This window comes from Podarcis liolepis (genome assembly GCF_965112155.1).
Source record: "Podarcis liolepis genome assembly, chromosome: 14".
NCBI classification, from domain to species: Eukaryota; Metazoa; Chordata; class Lepidosauria; order Squamata; family Lacertidae; genus Podarcis; species Podarcis liolepis.
The window spans coordinates 25,825,875-25,848,165 of NC_139569.1; the positions used below are offsets into that span (position 1 = coordinate 25,825,875).

At 49.4% G+C, this 22,291-nt stretch overlaps 1 protein-coding gene and 1 long non-coding RNA gene across 2 annotated transcripts in view; one reads left to right on the plus strand and one right to left on the minus strand.

Annotated features, from left to right (window-relative positions):
- Window positions 1-22,291, plus strand: part of LOC310692795 (heparan sulfate glucosamine 3-O-sulfotransferase 4-like) — a 93,470-nt gene that overhangs the window by 64,794 nt on the left and 6,385 nt on the right. The window lies entirely within an intron of this gene.
- On the minus strand, window positions 15,737-17,369 carry LOC310692802. The gene is made up of 2 exons (XR_014518901.1): window positions 17,267-17,369; window positions 15,737-16,249 (listed from the first exon to the last, which is right to left on the minus strand). It is a non-coding gene; the product is annotated as an uncharacterized lncRNA (long non-coding RNA).

Genomic DNA, 22,291 nt, shown 5'->3' on the forward strand with positions numbered 1-22,291 from the left:
TCGTGCAATTAGGCATGTTCGCAGATGGCTCTCTCGGCTCATGCATCTCACTGTCCTGCCCCTCCTCTGAAAGGGGAACAGCTCAGGCACTGCCCCACCAGGTTGGACCCAAACCTCAGGGCTTTTTTTCAGCTGGAACTCACTGGAACTCAGTTCCAGCACCTCTCAGGTGAGTGCCATTGCACACTCTTAGAACAAGGGAGGTGTTCATGGTGAGTTCCAGCACCTCTTTTTCTAGAAAAACAGACACTGGGTGTCCCTATTTTCATTGGAGAAATGTTGGAGGGCAGTTAGCACTGATAAAAGTGTTGCTCTTCCACACACAGCTGGAAGCAGAATTAAAACAGCAGTTCAGAAAGCCCCTAATAGAGTGTTAAATTCCTCTTACAAATCCAGCAGCACCCTTTCTCCATGAGCAAGACCCCACCATCTTTCCCACAGAATCATAGAACTGTTGAGCTGGAAGGGAACCAAAGGGTCATCTGGTTCACCTCCTGCAATGTAGGAGTAATCTCGCATCCTGCTTCTCCTTGCAACTGTCCCTGTGTATTCATTGCCCTCTCATCTCCATTTTCTCTGAAATCAGCTCTGCTATTTTAGTGCTTCCTGTTCACTTGCAGTGTTCTTGCATCCAGTTCTTAATCCCGGCTCATCCACACTTTTCTTTTGCCCTACACTTTCTAGGCACAGATCGACACTTTTTTTTGCCTCACTGCTTTCTCCAGGAAAATCTGATCTTTACCATCGAATTAGAGCAAATAGCAATTCAGGTTTTTCACGGATTGCTGTTTGCTCTGATTCAGTGGTAAAGAGAGGGTTTTTGCAGGCAAAGCATTGGGAGAAAACAAAACCAAACCCAGGACACAAACCTGGAAAGCCAGGACTTGTGCATAGAAACGTGAAGCAAAGGTAAGTGTGGGTGAGCTCTTAGTCAGTTCCTGTTCCTTCCCAGGGGGGATCATGGCAGTGGCAGCTTTAAATTCTAGTTTCCTCTTTGCATTTCTAAAATTAATTGCAGTTGTACAGCTCTGATCCTTACGAATAAAATAAAATAGTGTTGGGCTGAACTTTCAGAATCCTGAAAGGGGGTGGGTCATGGTGAAAGGGGAGTGCAAAGCAGCCTCCCCACTTTCATATTTCAAGGGTGGGGTTGAATTTTGAGGGTGAGGCTCACTGCCACTTCCCCAACTCCTTGTGGATGATGCATTCCTGAGCCACTGTAGAGGTTTAAACATGTCAGCCAGCAGCAACCAAGGTGGCAGGGGAGCAACAGTGTTTTGATGCCACCACCCACCAAAAATAGCAAAAAATGCCCTCCCCTCTCATGGTCCATGAATGGAACCACACAAGCAGATGGGGGATTTCTGCTTAGTCCTAAAAAGTAAGTAATTGCTCTGTCCACGCAAAAGGCATCTAGTAATTAGAGCCACCATCCCAGGAATTTACTGAATAAGGGGCTGGTTCAGGAATGTCATGAGTTAAGAGGCTGAAACAAATCAAGGGATAGAAAACTAAAGGGACAGTAGCCCTGGAAAGCCTCAGTACTGCTTTGCAGGCCACAGTGGGCAGGCTGGTGCTGCAGCTGCATTTCAACACACAACACACAAAAGACCACAACAAATTAGATTTTTTATATATATATAAAAAGACAACACAAGCAGAGTGAAATGCAATAACCTGGCAGCAACAGCATCTGGATTCTCCATAAAAATTGAGTGAATGAATTATTCGTATTCCAGACTAAATGTCTGGAAGAAACTGTGGAGACAGGAGAGCAATGCTGCTCTCCAGGCCACTGTTGTCTTTTCCAACAACCAACTAGTGCTGATCATCTTTTACTCCACCAGGCTATCCTCAGTACCATACTCTGGTCTCAGGAAGTTCTCCTCCCCTAACAAGCTATTGGGCAATAATTGATGTCCTACCATCATACCCTCCATCACCTCTCCAATGAAAATAAGGACGTCCTAAGGAAAAGTGGGACATTCCAGGATCAAATCAGAAACCAGGACGGCTTCTGTCAATTTGGGACTATACCTGGAAAACAGGGGCACTTGGAGGCTCTGTGCTAAAGGGTTTGTGTAAAAATGCCCTAGGATCGTCTTTTGGAACATAGGGGCCTTAAAACAAACAACCACTGCAGCTGTTCCGGACTGCTTGATTTAGTGAGAGGGAGCAGGGACTTCAAGTTGTTGGGCACCTGAACATGAGTCATTTTCAGGGACCCACATTCTTTAATGCAACCATTGCTGAGAGCCATCCGTAGGGTGGGGGTGGGGGAGATGATTTCAGCAACCCCTTTCAATAAGGCTCCCAGCCAGTGCTGCCTTGTTTGGAATGCCAACAGGCTCTTTAGCAAGGTCCCTGGCCAGAAAGCAACATGTGTCTTCTGGGGCTGGGCTTTTGAAGGTGATTTACCACTAGCCGCAGGAAGAGAGAACATAAGGAGAGTCTGCTGTGTCAGACTCTATGCAGATATGCCATACATAATTTTATAAACTTCTACCATGTTGCCTTACCTGTCCATTCTCTAAACAAAAAAGTCCCAAACACTGCAACCTTCCTTCATAGGGGAGTCGCTGCCTCCCCTTGATGATTTGGGTTGCCCTTTTCTGAACATCCTTTTTGAGGAGAGGGGAGACACGTGCTGCAGTCTACCCCCTCGAGGCAGGTTGGGTCTTCACTCAGCACACCTTCATCAGCTTCTCAGGAAATGTGAGCTTTGGAAGGAGTAATTGCCTTCAGTTTTGCTGAGTTTGGGATCGCGTGAGGCTGGGCTTTACGAGGAAATCAATGTGTGTTTAGTGTCGGGCTTTGTGTTTGTGCAAAGTGACATGGGATAAGCTGACTGGAGAGTGTTAATTGGTTTGTGTTGAGCATTTATGCTAATCAGTATGTGCAGCAATGCCCACAGCTCTTCAGCACCACTAATTCTGTTTACCCAAATTGGGCTCTGTTTACCTTATTGACTTGATGGGGAATTGCTCTTGGGTTTCACACACTGGGAGGAAGCTGTGAGTTGAACCCTCTTTCATTCCAAGCAGCTTCGCACACCAGCATCAAGGGTGGGCAGGATTTGTGGGAAGGTCCATAGCTTTATGGTAGAGCACCTGCTTAGCATGTTTTTTATTTATTGCATTTATATCCCACCTTTTATCCATGGAGCTCAAGGTGGTGAACATGGTTCTCCCTCTCTTCCATCAGTCCCCATAGCTCTGTGTGGTAGGTTAGCCTGAGAGGTGGTGGCTGGCCCAAGGTGAGCTTCATTCATGGCTGAGTGGGGATTTGAACCCATCTCCCAAGGTCCTAATCTGACACTCTAACCACTACACCACCACAGCTCAGTCCCCAATGGCATCTCCAGGCAGGGTGGGGAAAGATGCCCCATCTAAAACCCTGGGCAGCCACTGCCACTTTGTGTAGGTAGCATTGAGTTACGTGGTCCAAGGTTCTGACTCTGTACAAGGCAGCTTTCTACATTCCTAAGGAAGGAAATTAAGATGACTGTGCCCAAGACTTTCCAGGTACTGCATTCATCTGGCTGCCTCTCTAAAGAATGCTGAGCCCTTTTCCACCCCAGGGCAGGGCCCAGGGATTTCTTGCATGGGTTTCTCCAGTGGTAGCTGGTGCCCAAAGGGACTAGGAAGTCAGGAAGCCAGGAAGCAGGGGGCCCCGTAGTAGGTGGAACCAGAACCAATGATGAGTGGATGTTGTCCACATCCTCATCCCCGCTGCTGAGATTGAGGAGGTGAAAGCTGACAGCCAGGACCACCATTCCTTAGATAGGAGTCAGAAGGCTGGCTGAGGAGACACTGGGACTGGTGGGGTGGTGCCCCATTCAGTTTTATGATAATTTCTTATTGTTTTATTGTGCCACTTGCTGTGGATTGTTTGTATGTTCACTGCTTAGAAATGCAAACCATTATATACCATTAAATGGTATATAAATGTCTGAATTATATAAATAAATAAAATTGCCACCACTGGGTTTTTCTGAAGTTTTGGGGCAGGGTAATCTTTACCTGGGGGTGCAAGGGGTGTGGTGCACCCGGGTGCCGAATTCTGGGGGGCACCAGGCGCCCACCACTGAAGCCACCTAAGCTCTTAACTATCTACCTGTTATGAAATAATAAATAAATCTGATCAAGCTAGAAAAACAAAATATATACCTAGGTATTACCAAAATGTATACCTACTGTTTCACTAAAGGACTTTCGACTTTGTGCACTTATTTACCAAAGCCGCGCTGCGCCAGCGCCAGTGGCAGCGCTTGTCATTCACAATGACGGCGCTTGTCAGACTCAACGGCACCATGCACGCGAAATTAACTCTTACATCAAGATATTATGTTACGTATTGTATTGAACTGCTATGCGGCAGTGGGGTCAGCAGCACCTTTGACATGACTGATCTCGTGGCAGGCAGGCAGTGCAAGATCAGTCGTGTCAAAGGTGTCGCTGACCCCGAGTGAAACATTGCAAATCGCATTTGTGCTGGTCCTGGGGGCTACCAAGAGGTGAGGTCCGAGTCCAGTCCGAGGTAGGGGCTGCGGTTTGGAGGCTGTCTGTCAAAGCTGTAGCTGGGTCCAAGGCAGGGAGACGGGTGGGGTCAGGAACTCTGGCAGAAGAGCAGGACAGGGTGCAGGCAGAAACAGGCTAGCAACAATGTTGCTTCCGCAACCTGGGACTGGGGCTGACTGGCTTTTATCTGCCCCAAGGCATAGGGTGGCCCCGCTCCACAGGTGACTTGCCTCTCCTGGCCTGGAGGGGAGCACTCCTCCTGCAGGAACTTAGTTCCCTCCACCTCTCTGCCCTGAGCCTCCGCAGCTCAGGAGAGGCTGGAGGGTTACCAGACCCAGAGGCAGCCTCCTCTTCCCCTGACGGGGCTGAGAGTGGAGCACCTGCATGCAATGGGTCCTCCATCCCCTCAGGAGCCAGAGCAGACTCAGCTGGTGCCTGCACCTGAGGATCCAGCACAGGTGAGGACCCTTCAGGCTCAGGCCCCCAGCCCTGGCTCAGCTGGTTCTGGAGGCGGGGACTCCTGTGCAGGCTGGGATTCCTCAGGTTCAGCCTCTGAGTCCAAATCCCAGGCCATCACAGCATTTTAATTTCATCACTTACAGTTCATAAGCATAATAAAAGTTAATTTGGGGGCTAAACTAAATTGGGGGGCACTGGGCGGATCTTTGCACCCCGGCAGCACATATGCTAAAGATAGCCCTGTTTAGGGGTTTTGTTTTCATGAGGTTGGTGGTAGTTGCATCCTCATAAGTTTTTTGGGAGTGGCCCAGGAAATGACATTATCTGTGTCAGACCCCGAGCTGTAGAATTTCCTCCTCACCAAGAGATATTGGGCACTTTCTGTGTGTCATTTTTTGTCATCTGCTGAAGACACATCTCTTTCCTCTGGCCTTGGACACCAGAGAGAGAGAAAGAGATGGAAAGGCCCATCCTATTCCCTTGTTTTAATATTGTCTTTTTAAATTGTTACACCCTTCCCAGGGACCTCATGGTGAAAACAACCATAAAAACCACTACCACCACAGTCGTTAAAAGGAAATTCAATGGCATTTATGTGGTCTGAAAAGTGGCTTCACTGAGCTTCCCTTCTTTCTCCCCCGCCAAGTCAATCCTGGCCTTTCTGGGGGGCAATAAGCATCTTGAAGTGGAGACCTGCAGCACCTCCCCTTCCCTCCAGCCATTGCTATCATCCTGTGATGGCCCGCACAGTTTTGGCTCACAACTCGCAGAGACCGCCATAGCTACTTGTGATAGAAGGAGGCATGGTTCAATAATACAGCAAGTGCTTTGCATATGGAAAGTCCCCACTGGCATTTCCAGGTTGGGTTGGGGAAGTCCCTGCCTGAAACACTGGACAGGCTTTGCTGCCAGCCTGTGTAGACAATACTGACCCAGATGGACAGGTAGCCTGATGATGTGTGAAGCAGCATTTCTGTGATGACGTCAGGTGAGCTGGATACTTCCCACTGGCTTTGCTTCTTAAAAGCATCACCTCCAGGAAGACTCTATTGTCCTCTCAGCCTCTGTTAGATGCATTGGAGGTAAATAGCTCCTGGGCACAGATGCCCACCTTAGTCAGAGAGAAAGTGCCGATCAGAAACGGTGTGTGTGTGTGGGTTGTTTTGCCCTTATCTGCAGCAGCTGACGTGTTTTGACAGTTTGCAAGATGGACATTAAATCTCCTGCACGAGGGAGAGCGAAGTCTTCGCCAGCCGGCCAGGCTCTGGGAGAGGCAGCACCGGAGCCGTTCCAGCTGCACTGACTGTGTGATCCGGACTCAGAATGAGCATCATAAATCTTGATTATTCTCTGTCTCAACTGATTTGAACCAAATGCCTTGGACAGGGATGGAGTCCACATCTTGCTGAAAACTGCAAAAAATCTGATTAAATGTACAAACTGATATAAATAGCACTCTATCTATGTTAATGCCCAAACTGTCACCCGGTATGCCAGTGCGTGAGCAGGTCTGTTTTGCTGGCACTCCCAGCCAGGCACTGCCCGTGGGCCTGGGGGGCAGGAAGCTCTCCCCTTGCCCCCTCCAACCGGCTCTGCCTGCCACTGTGGCTCTGCTGGGCTGGCGGTTATTAGAATTCAGTCAATTACCAGCCACATGGCTGGCTCTGATTGCACCTCTGTTGCAATTAAGCACCCTACAGAACAGGGAGGGTGCAGGGACCATAATAAGGCCAGCCAGTAAATGATGGGGGGGGGGAATACTTGGAATAATAAGGATGCTGGATGCTACACAGGCAGATGCAGGGGGGAGGGGGGAATTACCATAGTTGCATGCATAATGAATGAAATTCAGCCCTGGCACGAGAAAGGCAGGGAAGGCACAAACAGCAGGACTGCCCTTGGGTGCTGGCCTGGGTGACAGCTGCCTCCTTCTGGCTCAATATTAGGTGGGTGGGAGTTGTGGTGTCCTTAGGGTCAACTGACTGCCTTAGGCGATAGGAAGATTTACAAGTTCTTCCCACCCTTGAGAGCTGACGTAACTCAGAGCAGTCAGTGCTGGGCAAAGGGGTTGTTGTTGTTAAGATTTATTGCCAACCACATGGGCCAGTGGCCTGGCTCAGGGTGGCAACCTTTGCTTGTTCATAGCTAGTACTCAGAATGGGGAGGAGAAGGAAGGTTCTCTAAAGCAGTGTTTCCCAAACGTTTTTGGGCAACGGCACACCTGTTTACCGGAAAAAAATCTCGCGGCACACCACCATTAAAGCCCCGCCCCCGTGACGTCATTCGGGGAGCCGGCGGCCCGGGCCTGAGCTGGAAGGAGAGGCGGTGCTTTTCGGCACAAGGCAATCGGCCTGGAATTGTTTCCCGCGCGCTGCGAAAGGGAACAGCTGCGGTCGCGCGAACCCTCCGGCGCTGGGAGGGGAAAGGGCGGAGTCGCAGAGCACCAGCTGGCCGAGCGGTTGCGCGCAGCGTTGCGCTTTTGGAGAGCGTGCGGCTGCTGCTAGGGGATCCGGGGACGTGAGCAGGCCTGGCCCGACCCGGGTTGAAGGAGGACAAGCCGGCAGCGCGCCAAGTGAGTTCGGTTGCGCGCGACGGCCCCCGCTCCCCCCACCCCCGCCGGATCCTCGCCGCCGCCGCCTCTCGCCCGCCTCCCTCCCACGGCACACCAGCCGATGTCTCACGGCACAGTAGTGTGCCGCGGAACACCGGTTGGGAAACACTGCTCTAAAGCACATCTGACCACCAGGCTGCTGGTAGCAGAACTCTCTCTCTCTCATGATACTGAGCTTACTGCCACATGACATCCAATGAAGCTGAATGTTGGAAGATTCGGGGCAGGCTCTGATCCTGCTTGGCCCATGACAAGGTCAAAGGGCAGACTGTTTGAGTGGGGGCAAGCAACTCAGTGGGAGGCCACACCAAACTTTGCAGCTGCAGAAAAGAGAACATAGGAACTTGCCTTGCTCCATCTAGCTCAGTATTGTCTACACTGACTGGCAGCAATGGCTCTGCAGGGGTTCAGGCAGGGATTTTACCCAGGTCTACCTGGAGGTGCCATTGGGTGCTGAAGATGGGATCTTTTGTATGCACAGATGACATTGGTGGTGGTGAAGAGGCACTGGCAAGCTGAGCAATGCTGATCCATTTTCCCACCACAAGAGCAGTTTCTGGTGTGAAGGGAGCAGGCAGCCTGCTCTTCGTTGGTGCAGGGCAAGTGCCCAAAGAGGGGGTGCTTCCCAGGAAAAGAGCATTGCACAACCAGACCATTTCTCAGTCCTCTTAATGAAGCCTCCTGGGTGCTCTGGGTAGGCTGGTCTGGTCCATCTGCATACCTTCCAACATGTTGCAGTTGAAAACCTGGACACCTGTCTTTTTGGGCCATGCTCCTGCATGACTTACATGACCCGTGTGAGAGCATGCCCCCCAAAAAATTGGATTTCCCAATTTAATCAGTACAGTTGAGGGGTATGCATCTGGTCTGTGGGCTGGCAAGAGACCAGAGCAGGCAAAGAGGAGGACCTGAACCAATGGAGTCAAACTAATAAATGAGATTCCGACTTAACATTAGGAAGAACATTCTGAGGGTAAAAGCTGCTTAACGGTGGAATGGGACTAACTTAGAAAGTGGTGGGCTCTCCTTCCTGGAAGGTTTTTAAACTGAGGTTGGATGGGATTTTTTAGCTCTGATCCTCTCATTGCAGGGGGCTGGACTAGATGCTCCTTGGGGTGCTTGCCAACTGCAGAATTCTATGATTCTATATTCCACCTACCTGCAATCACTGAAATGGCTGGGAATTCCCTTCAAGGCCAAAGGGAGAGGACCACATGCTCCCTCTTCTTCTCTCTGCAACCTAACATATTTTATAAGGGCCGTGTCATTTTGCTGTTTGAGCTTTGTGGTGCAAAACCCACCACTGTGAGTGACTCTCTCTCTAGCTGCTAGGAGGACCAAGCTACATTTTTGCAGGCAGAACCTTGTAGGTGGTTAAAGGGAGAGTTCTGGGTCCTGAAAACATTATCCAGATGACTTTTCCAAACACTGCCATTTTCATCTTGTTTCACCCAACTTCGCCACCATGCCCACCTTGCTGCTGCTGCTGCGGTTCTTAAGAGTTTTGCCCTTCTTGCTGGCTGTGTGATCCAGCCAGTCAGTGATCCTGGCACCAGTGTCATGATGTCACAGCAGCCCTACTCACACTCTGCTCAACCATGTGGCATAGCTGCATAGACCAGCCTCCGGCACAGCCTCCAAATCACATCTTCCTTCAACAACCTTGTGCTGTGTGCAGATGATCGGAAAAGAAAGTACAACACGCAGGCACCTGCTCCCAAGTAGGGTCTCCCACATCATGGTGGCACCTGGCTCTGTGGGCATCCCGGATGCAGGGATCCCCTCCGAACTGACGCTCCCAGGTGCTCCCAGGTTGGTAAAGACAGCATCAGGACCCACTCCACAGACTACACAATGATGCCCAACCTATGAATAATGCATGAACAGGGCCCATCAGATTTGATTTTGAAACCAGGACCAGGGTGATACTTCCTCCCCTTTGCCAATAAATAGGAAATTTCTATTTAGCACCCCTGCCTAAATTCCTCCTGAAATAGGAAGACAATGAGGGGGGAGCAGGATGTGTGTGTGCATGTAGTCCCCCTGCCCACCCCGCCTCTCCTCCAGCTCAATCATAGCTGCCACTCTCCCTTAAGAGTTGCAATCTTCTTAGCTGTTGATGACTCCCCCATTACTATCGCTCTGGCTATTCGTGCTGGGTTAGGATAACATCCATATCCACAGCTCAGCAGTGGAATTTATTTACCTTTTTTCCTCCTAAAAGCTTTTTAAGCTGATCCAGTGGGGGGTGGGGGTTTCATTTAGAGGACCATTATTTCTCATCTGCTCTTTTGGGTGGGAGTAAATTCCCCCAGCAATGAAACTGAACTCGTCACCAGAGAGACCTACTGCATTATATTTTAAACATTCCATTTTGACAGCCTCCCTCTCTTCCTCAGAAACACCAACTGCTCTCTTTTTTGGGGAGGGGGGTGCAGGGAGAGATAGCCCTAAATTGCACAGATGAGTCAATTTTTTATTTCCCTTGGTTTGGCTGAAGCCGCCTGGTTTCCCTTTGCTGGCTCACTTTGCAGATTCACACCGGCAATTGAAACCCATAATATTAATATTGGGTATTAGCAAACCCGTTGACACTTCTGCAGGATCCACAGAGGAAGGCAGCTCTCTTGGAGGTTTGTGATTCCTGGCATCCGTTCCCCAGGAAGGAAAATGGATTCCATCTTTGTTTCTCCCTCTCTGCTCCCTGAAATCCCAGGTTCCCCTCCTGTGACCCCTACGCAGTTCTCTCTTCCTTTAGCATAAACCCTCAGCTTAGCTCCAAAGAGAACTTATGCCCCTCAGTGCCAAGGACTGGACTTGGGCTTGCAGGGAGCATCTGGGATGAAAAAGGCCTTCTTCACATAAAGGTAAAGGTAAAGGGACCCCTGACCATTAGGTCCAGTTGTGGCTGACTCTGGGGTTGCGGTGCTCATCTCGCTTTATTGGCCGAGGGAGCCAGGGTACAGTTTCCGGGTCATGTGGCCAACATGACTAAGCCACTTCTGGCAAACCAGAGCAGCGCACGGAAATGCCATTTACCTTCCCTCCATAGCGGTACCTATTTATCTGCTTGCACTTTGTGCTTTCGAACTGCTAGGTTGGCAGGAGCAGGGACCGAACAATGGGAGCTTACCCCGTCGCGGGGATTCGAACCGCCGACCTTCCGATCGGCAAGTCCTAGGCTCTGTGCAGAGTTAATCTATGGAACTCACTCCCACAGGTGGCAGTTATGGCTGCCATCCACTTGGATGGCTTTGAAAGAGGATTAGACAAATTCATGGAGGAAAGTGATGGCTACTAGTCCTGATAGCTACACTCTGCCTCCACAGTGGAAGGCAGCAATGCTTCTGAATCCGAGTTGTTGGAAATCACAGGAAAGGAGAGGGCTCAGATCCTGCTTAAGAGTTTCCTATAATGGGCATCTGGCTGGCCTCTGTGAGTAAGGGATGGGCTTCGTTTGACATGATCTGGCAGGGCTCTTCTTATGTCCTTGTCTTATGAGTAGCTGGGAAATGGGCCCAGAAGGGAGCATCCAGGGAGCAAAGGGATCAAGACGGTCAAGGCATTTTCCTCCAGGCCCTTTAGAGATGGCATTAAAAGGCAGAGAATACCCCATTCGAGACGCACTGCTCAGTCCCAGCCCCACCCCACCCAAAACCGATGCAGGCAAATGATAGCAGGAAGGCTTCTCAAAGCTCCTTAGAGCTTTAACAAAAGAAGAGAACGGGCTTTAAAAACTCTTAGCCCGGATTCCCTGCATTCCACACACACCCTTAGTCACAATGCAAGCTGATCCGCACAGCTTATTTGAGGCCAAGAGTGCCTTCCCCTAACTCCTCTCTTTCTGTTCACTGGGGGGAGGCATGCCTGATGGCTGTACTCTATACCTCCACTGTTGGAAGTGGGGAATGCCTTTGAATAATACCAGTTGCTGCGTATTGCAAGCGGGGAGAGTTGCTGCTGTTTTGCTCAGGCCCTGATTGTGAGCTTCTTTTGGATAGCCGCTGTGAGCAGAAGACTATGTTGGATGAGACGCACGCCCTTTGGCCTGATTGAGCTGCTGCAGAGCTCTTCTTAGTTTCTTATTATTCCTAAATGGAACCTCCATGGACAGAGCCAGTCTGCTTTGGAATGCTGGAGAAAAAGAGTAGAAGAAGGATCTCAGATCCTGCTTGGGCTTCCCTTTGGGGCATCTGATTGGCCACTGTGAGAGCAGAAGACTGGGGGTCCCTCTTTGTCCTGATCCTACTGCAGGGGTCTTACATTCTTATGCTGCAACAGCAGGCTTCCTCAAACTCAGCCCTCCATATGTTTTTGCGACTACAATTCCCATCATCCCTGACCATTGGTCTTGCTAGCTAGGGATCATGGGAGTTGTAGGCCAAAAACATCTGGAGGGCTGAGTTTGAAGAAGCTTGTGCAACCTGGAGCTGCATTGCTTTTCGCCTCCCCATAGTGTCTTTCTCTTCCCCCAAAGCCTTTGAGGCATTTGCAGGGGGTACTGCTTTCCAGAGCCATTCTTCGCTACCTCACAGGGCGGGCCTACCTGGCTGAGATGGCAGAAATGGGAAGCTTCTGCATTGCTCAGCTGTAAAAATGTGGGACCGGAAATTGAGATGGGAGAAGGCATCAGTTTCCATTCGAATCCATCTCCTTCGCAAGCAGCACTGTTTCTCTTCCCCTGCAGTCCAGCTTCTGACAAAACGTACTTGATTCATCTCGCTGTCTGTTGTGGTAAAATTTAATGTTACTAATTACATTATTGTTACACTCCACACCATCCATTTCAGCACAAAGAAAACACAGTGCAAATGTGGGAGGGGAAACTTCATAAATTGCATTTGATTTACAGAATGAAAACAACAGAAACAGCAAATCCCAATCTTACTCACTGGATCAATTTCCATTCTGGGCCTGGGGGGGAAAATAAGTGAGCACCTGCAATTCCTCCTCCCATTTCCATTTCTTCATTTTATAAAATTATGCAGAGCATGAAGAAAGTGGATGGAAGCAAAGTTTTTCTTGCTCTCGCAAAAGACTAGAACTCATGGAGATCCAATGAAGCTGAAGGTTACTAGATTCAGGACAGAGTCTTCACACAGTGCATAGTTAAATGATGAAACTCGTTCCCACCAGAGGCAGTAATAGCAGCCAACCTCTAGATGACTTTAAAAGAGGACTGGACAAATTCAAGGGGGAGAGGGCTACTGATGGCTCCTCGCCATGATGGCTTTGCTCTGCCTCCATAGTTGGAGGCAGCAATTCTTCTGAATCCCAGTTGCTGAAAACCGTAGGAGGGTCTCTTTTGCTGGTAGTTTGGCGTGGGTGAGTTATCTGATTGTTCAGTCTCTTAATAGGAACCACTAAATGAATTGCTCCTTGTGGATATAATGTTGATATTATTGGTGTTGGGGATATCGCTTCATCCTTGTTTAAACTGTTGTTATGTTTTAAATGAATTGTAATGGTTGAAATGTCAATGGTACATGGCAGGACATCTTTCTCTTTTTTTTTAGCTGTTATGGCTATTCGACTTACTGTCTTCTGTGAACCACTTTCAGCATAATACCCTCCTTATTGTGTTTACTTTGTATCTCACTGTTTAGAGGGTCCCTTCCAAGGCAGAATAGAACGTACTCAAACCCAGAATATTAAGGACCAAAAAAATCATAAATTCGTAATGTAAAGTGCGAGGCATGTAAAAAAATAAATAAAACACACCAGCAAAATATAAGAACAGGAGATGCCTGCTGGGTCAGGCCATATTTCTTACAGAATGGCTGACCAGATGGCTGTGGGGAACCTGCTAGCAGGACCCAAGCACAAGACACAAACACACACACACACACACACACACACACACAGACAGAGAGAGAGAGAGAGAGAGAGAGAGAGAACACAGAGCTAAGTGTCCAAAACTGACTGAATAGAGAGCCTTTAGGGTTGTCCTACAATCAAGTTTCTCAGCTAGGAGTCTTTTCCCAGCCAGCCTGGAGATGACACCCATGGGGATTAAACGTGGGATGCTCCCCCTTGATGATCTACTGTGGTGTTCTCCCGAAAGGAGAACATGCTCAGCATGCTTGTCTCCATTTTCCCTCACATGGGGAAGTTCTTGAAGGTTTGTTTTTAAAAATACCACTTTGAAATTATTTTGAGGGGCATTTGTCAGCAGCTCTGCTAAATGTTTTTGATGTTTTTGGGCCATTTATGCACTTTCCTCTGAACATGGATGGCGGTGCCCAAAACTGGGGCTGCTTTTCAGATGACCACTGCATCCTTTCTGGAGCTGATTTCTGGGAGAAGGGTTTGTTTGGGAATGCACCCCCCCCCCTGCAAACACACCTAGGGCTGCCATATGTCTGGAATTTTCTGGGCACAGCTGGTATTCAGCCCTCTTAAGCAGCATCTGGGCAGTAATCACTGAAATGTCCTGGAAAATCCAGAAATATGGCGGCACATGTTGGTAGTGTAAAAAAAAAAAAAGCTCAACACTTTTTGAAATATGGCAACCCTAGAACACACACAAACGCAGAGTTTGATTCCATCCCTCACTCGACTTGTTGACTGGGGTGGGGGACAGTCTTTACCTCCTCACTTGGAGATGAGAGCAAAGTAAGGTAAAGTTGAAGGACCCCTGGATGGTTAAGTCCAGTCAAAGGTGACTATGGGGTTGTGGTTTTCATCTCACTTTCAGGCCAAGGGAGCCGATGTTTGTCCGCAGACAGTTTTCCAGGTCGTGTGACCAGCATGACTAAACCGCTACTGGCACACAGAGGACTGTGACAAGTGCCAGAGCGCACAGAAACGCCATTTACCTTCCCGCCGCAGCAGTACCTATTTATCTACTTGCACTGGTGTGCTTTCAAACTGCTAGTTTGGCAGGAGCTGGGACAGAGCAAGGGGAGCTCACCCCATCACGGGGATTTGAACCACTGACCTTCTGATCAGTAAGCCCAAGAGGCTCAGTGGTTTAGATCAAAGCGCCACCCACATCCCTGGGAGCAAAGTAAGGGGAGGAGGAGACAGGTGGGGGGAAAGTTCCTTGACCTCGACCAGCCCCCCTCCGATTCTCAGACATTCCTTTATTTCTTCCTGCCATGCAGCAGAGACCTCTTGAGCTCTGTCTGTGGAGAGCAGCCTTTGGGCCTTGCGCTGCCTCACAGGGAGCCACAGTGTCTGCTGAGGCCCTGATGATTGTTATCTCTGACACTTCTTCAGATTGCCTGGTCACATCTCTGTCTCTCTCTCACACACACGCACTCTCCTTATTTCCTCTCCACTGATGAACTCCTTCCCCACCCCAGGGGAGTTCTGAGTGGCCTCTTTGCAATCTGGGTGAATTGCTCTGCTGAGATCGTCCCCCTGCCTTGCTGGCAGAAGCAACAGGCAGGGAGAGGGAAAGATGCAGCCAGAGTGATTGAGAAAGTTGGGCATCCGTTGGGAGGGGTCGGGAATGACCTCTTTGCCTCGCTTAGTGAGAGGTTATAGGGTGTTGGACTGGGGATGCTGTCTCTGTCACATAGCCAGATTAAAAGGGATGGAGGATTCTTTAGATGTCCTCGACTGGGCACATTGTTCAGGCAGCCTTCAAGCACTTTAGAACCTATTCCTAATCCTGGTCTTGCAGAAAGTGCCTGTCTGGAACTCACCAGCACTGAGGATACTCCAGGGCAGGGGTCAGCAAACTTTTTCAGCAGGGGGCCAGTCCACTGTCCCTCAGACCTTGTGGGGGACCAGACTATATCTTGGAGGGAGAAAAATGAACGAATTCCTATGCCCCACAAATAACCCAGAGATGCATTTTAAATAAAAGCACACATTCTACTCATGTAAAAACATGCTGATCCCCGGACCGTGTGTGGGCCGGATTTAGAAGGCAATTGCACCGGATCCGGCCCCCGGGCCTTAGTTTGCCTACCCATGCTCCAGGGGTATCCTGGAGGATGCAGGGCAGCCTTTATTGCTAAGGGAAATCCATCTATGACAAAGGCTCAGAGCTGAGGCAGGGATGGGGAAGTTGTATGGGGAAGAATAATATTTGGGCAGCTGAATGAATGGATTCAAGAGTGCAGGTCTGGAGAAACCCAAATGCACATATAGACACATGCCCCATGCACATCGGCACACAATCAGGAGCCTTGCATTATGAGCTGCACCCTGGCCAGGGCTTCTAAGCATGTTCAGGTGGATACACTGGTGAGCCGCCCTCAGCCTTTCCTGCTCAATTTGGGGAAGTCATTGCAGGCCAGGAGCAGGGCGTTGTGGGGAGGTGCCGCAAACACACCACAGCGCATGCACCCTCTTCACCCTCTGCACATGTTCCTTGAATACCTGAGCAGCAACACTGCTGTTCAGATGGTGGCGGGTGGAGATACCATTTGATTTCCTCTGTAACTTGCCTGTTGACACAGTCTCCAAATCCACGGTCTGGTTGCTGTAGCAACTTCACTCCTTTCTTTCCATCCTCTGCTTCTCCTGATCCTATCAGATTGTAGCTGACGTTGGCACCTTGGTTGTTATGGTAATACTCACAAACACATTCCATTGACATGGTATTATGGGGGGGGCAGGAGGGGAGGAGAAGCATCCACACTTTTCTGAAGGATACCAAATGCAAGTTTCAGGTGGTCACAGAAAAAGAAGCTGCCCTGATGCCCTGTTTGAAAAGAAACCCTTGCTCAGGGCGGGGGCTCCAGGCTTAGATTCCTGCCTTCAGCCAGGTGTGTGTGTGTGTGTGTGTGTGTGTGTGTGTGTGTGTGTGTGTGCACGTGCCTTTAGAGGCCTGTGGACACCTTTCAAAACTGGAAAAATTGGATATTTGCCTCTCCCAAAGAAATCAAACCCCCACACAGATTTGATCCCTGAATGTCCCTATTTCCCCCACCAGTGCTACAACTGTTGAACTTGGAAAGGAGGATAAACCGGTGCTTGTTCTGAGTGGCAGTGACAAGGAGACCTTGGCTGATTGGAGGCTGCACTCCTAAACAGGATTTCCTAGGAGGGGTGTCCCATCAGTATGAAAGCTTATCACTTCTGAGTAAAGATATGTATGATTTTGTTGTAAGGTCCTATTCCAGAGGTCAGCAAACTTTTTAGCAGAGGGCCGGTCCACTGTCCCTCAGGCCTTGTGGGGGGCCAGACTATATTTTTTTGGGGGGAGGAACGAATTCCTATGCCCCACAAATAACCCAGAGATGCATTTTAAATAAAAGCACATATTCTAGTCATGTAAAAACACGCTGATTCCCATACCGTCCGTGGGCCAGATTTAGAAGGCGATTCGGCCAGATCCAGCCCCTGGGCCTTAGTTTGCCTACCCATGTTCTATTCTATGCAGTGGCATAGCTGGGAGAGGGGCACAGGTGCAGTTGCCCCGGGTGCAAAATTGTTAGGGGCACAAAATTTCAACACCCAATGCTATCCCAATACAGCTGAATGTTTCCATCACTGGGCTCTGGTGAAAACAGCTTCTCCATGTGAACCAGGAAGTGACCTCTCCAGGCAATGGAACAACTCTTCTTATATCTGTGACTGCAGTCTTCTGGGTGGTGTGGACACCATTAGGCAGTTGAATGTGCATGCATACTCCATCCGTTTCCACTTGGTGTGGCCCTGGACACTGGCAACACATGGCACACCACTGATTCTGTTCCAGGGGACATGAACTACCTACTTTGGGTTTTGGAAGCACAACTGCCCTCTGCAGTTTGGGACTCCTGTGCGACCCTGCCCAGATTTTAAGGTCTGTGGCAGGAATCTTGCTTTCGGTTCCTCTGACTTCAGAAGTGCTGTTCCCTGTGATGGACAGCCTTTGGGAGGATAGTGAAGAAGACAACAATAATCCCCATAGCTTTTCATGGATGGTTAATTTTATTCCTGTAGTTTCTCGGTCTTTATTGCTGCTCTTACTGCTGTTTTTGTTATTATTGTGCTGTTTTAAAAATACTTTAATGTTTTAATGTTAGACATTGATTATTATTTTGTGTCAACTTCCTTGGAAGCACCTGCTGAGCAGCAGGACAGACTTCTTTCCAACACAGGAATGCTTCCCTTAAGCAGAGCAAAAGACACCTAGAGGGGAAATGACTTTTCACTCACAGGGCAGCCCCTGACCTCTTGCAAGGGGTGGTGGCTGAACTGCAAAGCCTCTCTCCATGGTGGGATGTTCCTTGCTCTCACCTGTAGCAGGAATAGCCTCTTCTTTGTGTGCAGGAGATCCCAAATTCAATCCCCAATGGCATCTCCAAGAAAGATTCCTCTCTAAAACCTCAGAGAGCTGCTGCCAGTCAGTGCAGACAACACTGAATTATTGGTCTGGCTCACACAAGGCATCCTCTGCTGCCCTCCAGTGTTGAGGTCACCTCCATACAACCTGGATCACCTTCTGTCCACATATGGCAGTTCCTTGGAGGCCAGGCTGTACCCCTCCTTCCTGCCACATCTACAGGCCCCCCTCTGCTGCCACCCAACCCGTCAAGCACCTTCAGTGCACACCAATACCCTGCGGAAGATGGCTTCCCCATTTCCCTGCTGTGGGCTAGTTCCTGTTCCATGAGGAGCATATGGGCAACCAGGATGTTCCTCAGTAAAGCTCTTTACAAGCCGTGTTTAAGGTTTGTTAAAAACCCCAGGGAATTAAAGCAATATGCCCCCATTATGGAGCGGCAGCTGTGGGGTCTGCGTTGCTTATTCAAAGGGATTGGAGGGCACACTTTGGTGATGGGGCTTTGGAGAGATTAAAATTATTTTCAGCATTAAGCACAACATTTCAAAGTTAATGCTTTTGGTCTTGAATATGGATTCAGAGAGCAGAAAGAGATTTACAAGACATTACTTCTATGCAAATTCCAGCAGAAACCAAGGGTGGGTTCTCCCCCCCCCCCATTTCCCTTCTTTCTTTCTTTCTTTTTTCTTCTTTTTTTGTTGAGCAAATTCAACAAGAGATTTGACTCGAGGGCTTACAGCAAATAGACTTTGGTTTTCATGCAGATTGCTGCCTTTAATGGCAGGCAGGCAGGCAGGCTCAATCCCCTTGAAAATTCCTAGCTTGTCTGACTGGGATACTAACAGGGCACAGTTGAGAGGCCAAGCAATTACAGGCGGATGTGTTAATGTACAAATGGGGAAGGAGGAGGAGGAAGCCACAAGCTTCTTGTTTAAAGATGAAAACAGATGTTTCTCCCATGCTATGTTGGTGAGCAGCTGGCTCCACGCCACTCAGAGGAGACGGTTGCTGCTCAGAGGCCACCCCTGGCGAGGCACCCATTGGACACCTTCGCTTCAGTGGCCCTGATCTGCGGGAGTTCCTGTTAAACTTCTGCAGCAAAAGCATCAAAACACAGCCAACAAAAGGTGCCTTTCCGTGCAGGATTGCAGGAAGCCTCCGCCCGTATAATGAACAAGCAGCCTACGCAGAGATAAATGACAGCTGTGACTGAAGGAATAAACAGGATAATCTGGATTTAAATAAGTCACAAAGGGGTGGGGGGTGGGCTGGCAACATGCAAATTCGCAAATTTATAAAATGTATCCTTTCAGAATTAAGAGCTTGTTTGAAGCCAGCAGTTAAGAGCCATTATTCAGCCACCTTCTTTCCCCCCTCAAAGGCATTTCGGAGCCAGCCTTCACTGCCGCAACCAGGGACGGGAGACAAATTTCCTCCCGCTTGCAGATAAATAATATGTGCCCTAAATGGAACAGAGAGGTGGGCTGTTCCGACAGGAGAGGAATTATCCCATCAAGTTTTCCTGCCTAAGGCAGGGTCATAATCCAGGGAGGATATTGGAGCTTCGCATATAGAGGATGAAGGCACCGTCAGCCCCTCTCAGCACCCCAGGAATACCCCCAATATACCAAGAGACTTCTGGGCCCCATTTCGATGCAGAGGAGGAGCAGCATCTGGGGGCGTCACCATCAGGCAATGGGTGCAGCTGACCTAGAGGGCTGTGGGGAGGTCTGATTGCCAAGGGGAAGGCTTGAGTGCCCACCAGCTCCTGCATTTGGATTGCAGTGCCAGCTAATCAAATATTTGGCCAGCCAGAGCAGCCAATGACCTTCTCCAATAACTCATGAAAATTACAAGGAGGGATGCGGTGAGAACGGAAGAGCATGAGGTTTTTTTCTGCTCTGCTGGCCTCTCCCTTTTATTCATGAGCCCTGCCTCTGTGGCCCAGGGAGGGAGAGAGAGGCAGACATGGTGGGACACTGTGCAATGGGCCCCCAAAATGCCCTCCCAGGCGTACACACACACACACTCCTTGCATCAGTCCTCAAGATGCACAGCCAAGATGACTTGCCTGAGCTCAGTTGCTCCCTTTCTGGAAAAGGTGGCAGCATAGGTGCCAACTTTCTGGGGCCCTGGGTGCCCAAGCACCCACAAAATTCCCCACGAAAGGGCTGGGAACCCACAAATTTCGGTGCCAGGGCCCTGCACGATTCATGGCACCCATGCATAGCTGTCAACTGTTCCCTTTTTTTAAGGGAAATTCCCTTATTCCAAACAGGATTCCTCGCAAGAAAAGGGAAAAGGTGACAGCTATGCACCCACAGCCCTGGGCACCCACAGTTATGGGGCCAAGCTGGCACTCCTGGGTGGCACCCTCCCTTTTGCATGGAAGCACTGGCTTCATTTAGGGGAGCAAGGGAGCAAGCTGGACCTCACTTGGGTGGCTTTGCTGTTTGCAAACAGATATGGGATCCAGACCTCCACAACATTCAAAAGGAATAGTGACGGAAAGGAACTAAGCCCCCCGGCTAATTTCACTGAAAAATGGCTGCTGCCCATGTTTCCCTATTGTAATGTTGCTTAGTGGCTGACTGAAATTATTTTGTCTTTGGCATTAGCATCATCCCTTGATGTTGGCGAGGGTCCTTCCCTCTCCTTCCTCTTATTGCATCACAGACAGCGGGAAGATTTCCTGGGAGGAAATGCTGAGCTCGCAAGGCTCCTCCAGGACCACCTGTTAGAGGCTCCCTCTGCTGTCTCTGGCCTATTGCTTCCTATGCTGTCATTGCTGCCTGCCACTGTTCCATTGTACCCAGCTAGAGGTTGCTGCTCCTGCTGACCCTGCTGATACCCCAGTTATACAGGGACCAAGGCCCCAGGCCAGCAGAGGCTCCCCAGGAGCACCACTGCCACTTTGTCACTGCAGTAAAATGCCTGCAGTGCTCCTAACACCGAGGGTTCTTCTCCAGAAAGAGACATTATAGGCGAGGTGGCCACAGACAGCACTTGTTCAAAGTTTCACACTTTGTTGTGGTTCCTGACTGCATTGATTTAAATGATGGGATTTCTGCTATTTATTGACTGGCATTGATTTTTATCTGTAATTTTTTATGGTGTTTTAATCTATGGGGTTTTGCCTTCTGGCTGTGATGTCTCCAGACCACTTAGAGATTTCCCTTTTGGAAATGCCCAGAAGTATATGAATAATCTAAAACCAAACAGTTAATCCAACCTCCAACAGTATTTGCCACTGCAGAAATGGCAGAGGTGCTGCACAAAGACATGTGATCAACAATGACCCCGAGAGCCTCAGATTGAGGTGGACAGAAACATAGTGGAGGCAGTGATAGGGAAAAGGTGGGGGGGGGAGCATGGAAGAGCCAGCTGTGATGGGTGCTAGAGCTTGATGGGTGGCAGCAGAAGCAGCCTCTGGTAGCAAAATGCCTTTCATATGGATGCCTCTACATCATCTTCCTCTTGAAAAAATGCTGGACATTTCGGAGCCAGATAACACCTCACTTTTCAAGAAAGTCCTGAGGGTTCTCCTATCCTGCAGCTTAGGCTCCCCACCCCCACCTCCCACCCCCCAAAAAACAACCCCAGAAGCTACCAGAGCAGAGCTGGATCTGGGGGATGCCTGTCTGTCATCTGTCCATCTGTCCATCTATCTATTTCCATTTACAGTGGTACTTCAGGTTAAGAACTTGATTCATTTTGGAGGTCCGTTCTTAACCTGAAACTGTTCTTAACCTGAAGTACCACTTTAGCTAATGGGGCCTCCAGCTGCTGCCGCGTCACTGCTGCACGATTTCTGTTCTCATCCTGAAGCAAAGTTCTTAACCCGAGGTACTATTTCCGTATTAGCGGAGTCTGTAACCTGAAGCGTCTGTAACCTGAAGCGTCTGTAACCGAGGTACCACTGTATATTCCACCTATTTCTCCAAGGAGTTCTCCCCTTCCTCATTTAATCCCACAACAATCCTGTGAAGTAAGTTAGGCTTCAAGGCAGTGGCTGGCCCTCAGTGAGCTTCATGACTGAGTGGGGATTCAAACCTTGGTCTCTCCTAAGTCCTAGTCTGACACTACACCAAACTGGCCATGCCAGTAGCCATTTTCTCTGGTTGTTGCCCAATTACATCTGAGCAGCTGACTAGGTCCAAATGGGAATCCACAGAGCGTCATCATAAACATTCCAGTCTGCTACACCCTCCAGAGGGGCATCTGGAATGCTGGTGGACCCCCTTCTGCTCTACCCTTCCCTGGTGGGCTGGGCCAGCCTTTGCATTGCAGCTGCCATGGTGCGCAGGCAACCGCCTTGCCAAGGAGCTCCATGCAGCTCCGCGACTAGTGAAGTGGCAAGCAAGTTCCTCCTGCCTCATAAAAAACACTTTGCAGAGGAACCTCAAAACCCAGCAGCAGTTAATTATTGACAGAGCATGTGAATTAGAGATAAAAGAAAAGTCATTCCTCCTT